Below are 4459 nucleotides of genomic sequence, written 5' to 3' on the forward strand. Positions count from 1 at the left end.
GCAAGTTGATAATAATAAAGGCTGCTGGGGAAAGCCCAAATTTGCCTTTTCTGCCAGAGGCCCTGCTACTGGCTTAATGTAGAGAACCTTATTCAGAAAAAGTATGATTTCTTGTTCTCAGGTGGGCACTCATACAAGCAGACAAGAACAAGGGTGTGTAGTATCTCAGAACTCATGAGTTAGAATCCATAACTGTTTAAATTACTTACACCTTGGTAGCTATACTGGGTTCAGCTCACTTCTCTGTCTCTGCAGGGGGTCTACTGTGGAACAGAAGGAGGCTGCGGCGGGGGTGGGGGGTGGGGGGTGGGCGGGGAGGGGGGGGCAGTCATTTGACCCAGGCCTCACATTCATGAATAGCCTCAAATATAGACTTTGGCCCTAAGCATTCATTTGTTCCTTGTAAATATTAGAACTTTTTGTTTTGCTTTGTGTTGCACATTAGAATCCTTCCTAGAGGGCAGATTAAAATGAGACTCTATCAAAGAGAAGAGGACCACAATATAAGGAAAACAAAGAGCAGACAGGTTGGCTCACAGAACTCATAGCCTAAAATAACTTTTTTTGGTTTTGTTTTTTTTGCGGTACACAGGCCTCTCACTGTTGTGGCCTCTCCCGTTGCGGAGCGCAGGCTCAGCGGCCATGGCTCACGGGCCCAGCCACTCCACGGCATGTGGGATCTTCCCGGACCGGGGCACGAACCCGTGTCTCCTGCATTGGCAGGCGGACTCTCAACCACTGCGCCACCAGGGAAGCCCTAGAAACACCCATTTTATTGACAAGATAGGGCCACAACGGGCAGCTCCACGGAACACAAATGAAGAAGAAGCTAAAATTGCAATGTCACCTCACTCGCACTGTGTTTCTCTAGGTGACTGATGATGTTTGAGTCACATGTAAACTCTGGGAGCCCGTCCCTGTCCCACTCAAGCAGAAGGGCAGGATGTCTCACCTGGGAGAGGAGCTGTCATTCCTTTGGGGCACCTGCCAGTTGGTCAGAACAGGAGATAAGGTAGAGAGGGGGGCCTCCAGCCTTGCGTAAGGAACCCTCTGACATGGGGCAGTGCCTTCTTCCAGATGCCCCATCAATGTGGACAGCTAGTTCCGTGTCAGAGGTCCCCCTGAGGACAGGCTAGCTGACGGCACCATCATCCCAAGTGAAATGATTTCTAAATGAACCTATGACCCCACCTTGGAAAGAGGATTCAAATGTTTTTATGTTACCTTAACTTGTTTACACATCTTCCTTATGCCGTGCTGGGGAAGAGACTGAGCTGCTGTGGCCTTAAACCTGGAGGTTAGAGTGGTTTTTGTGGAATCAGGCGGATGAGGCTACTTATCAAGTATGAGATGATAGGCTGGAGTGGGGAGCCTTAAAACCTGGGCAAGATTGAATGGAATCTGACTCGTTTTCTTGGATATTGACAAGGCTGAAACACTGCCCGTCTCCCTGGAGACTAGTTTCCACTTTGGAAGTGGAGGATGGACCTGCTATGTGTGGAAGCATCACTCAGCAAGGCAGACTGCTGCTTCTTGCCTCCTGAAGCCCAGGAATTGGCAAAGAGCCATCTGCTATTAGAAGCCAGTAGCCTCATTCCTGTGACACTCAGCTAACTGCCTTCTCGCCACGCCATTACTGAGTCTCTGTCTGCATCGGTGGCCTGGTGTTAAATCAGACTGCAAGATACTTGGGCAATGAGTATGTGTATCTGTCCTATAAAATCTTCCAGCATTCTGGCAAAGCTCAATAAACTCAAGAATAACAAAAATATCAGAAGAAAGAACGTGGCTTTTCCACGTTCTCTCTTGCTGAAGAAAATAACTGGAACATGGTTATTACCGGGATCCAACAGAAGGGGAAATGCTACAGATGGTCCAGTGGAAAGAATAAGGAATAAGGCAGTGAACTGCTGAGAGCCACAATAAATCATAAGATGGAGAAAAGTAAGATGTAATGCAATGAAGTGAACAATGTTTTGTTGGTAGAGCACTCTCTGAAAAGAAGCAATGGAAATGTCTTGACTCATTTAAAACAAGAATTGACAAAGCAATTCCCAAGTATAGAAAGTGCCAGAACATTACTGGCTATATGTACACTAGCTCTGAACAAAAACATGTAGAAAAGAAGATGCAATAACCGAAGTGTGAAAGAGCTGAGAGTTTCTTTTAGCTAGAGCAAGTTTTAAGACAGCTCAGCATCCCTGGCCAGGCCTAATGAGAGGGTGCAGACCCTCAGTGCTTCACCGTTAGCTCCAGACTACCATGGAGCTGAGAAGTCTAGGCGGAGAAGGGGGAGTGACTATTTATGGGTGTGGAGTTTCTTTGGGGGTTAATGGAAATGTTCTAAAACTGATAGTGGTGATGGTTGCATGACAGCGAATAATATTAAGAACCGTTAAATCATACAATTCTATGGCATGTGGATTACATCTTAATACGTTTTGGTTTATGAGAAGAGGGCGGGTTTTAGTTCCGAGTCCTCACGCAAACACGTTTAGTCTCTTTTTGAATCAGGCTGCTTCTCTTCCATGTTTGCACACCGTGCTTGAAACACTCTCCTTCCTGGAACCAGGTCTCTCACACATGGGCGGGGGGGGGGGGCTTCTTGCCACACTCCTCAGCACCTTTTCTGGAGTTCACACTCCTCCTCTGATAATTACTTTCCACTGCAGGACTTACCTGCTGGTGGGGACTTCTGGACTAGTGTCTGTGGTTCCCACCACAGAGAAATGCGCAAGGCTTTACTGTTGCTTGAGATACTCTTGTAAAGGCTGCAAGACAAACATGCTTTATCACATACAGCCTTTCAGGGGTTCTATTTAAATCTGAAGTGCCCAGGAAGTTGAAGAACACATCAGCTGTACTGGCTCATGGGCTTAGTCGCTCCGTGGCATGTGGGATCTTCCCGGACCAGGGATCGAACCCACGTCCCCTGCCTTGGCAGGCGGATTCCTAACCACTGCGCCACCAGTGAAGTCCTGGTCACTGATTGTTTTAACAATACATTGATCTACTAGGAAAGGGAAAAGAGAAAGTTCAAGGGAGAGGCACATCTAGCAATTTAATTTTTCATTCAGAGCCCTACTGAATTAGGCTCACATAAAAGGCACTTGATCACAAGAATAGAGCTAAGAATGTCATTTCCTTTTGATTGCAAATTGTGGCAGAGCATCAGCTAGCCCCTCGTCTTAGCTGTCCTTTAATTTTCCTTCAGAGATCAATCCTTCTATTACCGTGTTGCTGAGTTTTGCCTATCACCTTTATAACTTCTGGAAGTCAAGGCGCCCCCGCCCCACAGTAGACACGCTCGTAGGGTCTATGGAGGAGAGACCTCCCTTTGTTCCCTTGCACAGTCTACAGGAAAGAGATTTTTGTTTTTCTCCAGTGGTCTCTTCTGGGAGAAGGGGTCTCTGTGGAGCTTGAGCCCCACTGAGTTGTTAAGAATTAGTCACAATAACCGTGGGTGGGGTTACAGGTGGTTTTAATTCCTCTCATGCTTATTTTATTCCTATTCTAGTAACTATTTTTGAGTTCGTTCTATGTGCCAAACAAGTGCCAGGTGCTGGGGAAGGAACAGACACAGCTTCTGTCTGAGTTTCTTATCTATTGGGAGATTACAGAAGAGAGAAGCCACAGGAACCAGAGTGTAAAATGAGCCTTGATTGGTATGCTATGGTATGCTCTGCTATGGGACAACATAAAATGAATCTCTTCCAAACTAGTGGGTCATAGAAGGCTTCCAGAAGGAAGTGACTTTCAAGATGAGACCCAAAGGATGTTACTGGCTTTATTTTCTATTTTTTCTTGCAATACATTACTTATGTCCTTTTTTATTTTTATCTTTTAAATTTATTTATTTATTTATTTTTTGCGGTACGCGGGCCTCTCACTGCTGTGGCCTCTCCCGTTGCGGAGCACAGGCTCCGGACGCGCAGGCTCAGCGGCCATGGCTCACGGGCCCAGCCGCTCCGCGGCACGTGGGATCTTCCCGGACCAGGGCACGAACCCGTGTCCCCTGCATCGGCAGGCGGACTCCCAACCACTGTGCCACCAGGGAAGCCCTAAATTTATTATTTTTTTTGGCTGCGCCACGCAGCTTGCAGGATCTTAGTTCCCCGACCAGGGATTGAACCTGGGCCACTGCAGTGAAAGTGCTGAGTACTAACCACTGGAATTCCTGGGAATTCCCTTATGTAATTTTTTAAAAACCCACAAATTTATAATGTTTCCTGATGCCCGAGTCAGACCTGGATTCACTACTAAGACGTTTAAGGAAGTTGGCTCTCAGGGACACAGATGATTTAGTGCCTTAACCTCACAGGGTGGGAGAAAGCCTACAGCCGCATGGGAGAGGGCTGCTCTAGTCTGCCTCTACTTGAGAGGCGTGAAAACAGACACCGTGAGATAGGCCTTCTGGGGCGGGGACAATGAAGGGAGTTGGGTCTCACGGCCCCAGCTA

This window comes from Pseudorca crassidens, chromosome 17 (assembly GCF_039906515.1).
Source record: "Pseudorca crassidens isolate mPseCra1 chromosome 17, mPseCra1.hap1, whole genome shotgun sequence".
NCBI lineage: Eukaryota > Metazoa > Chordata > Mammalia > Artiodactyla > Delphinidae > Pseudorca > Pseudorca crassidens.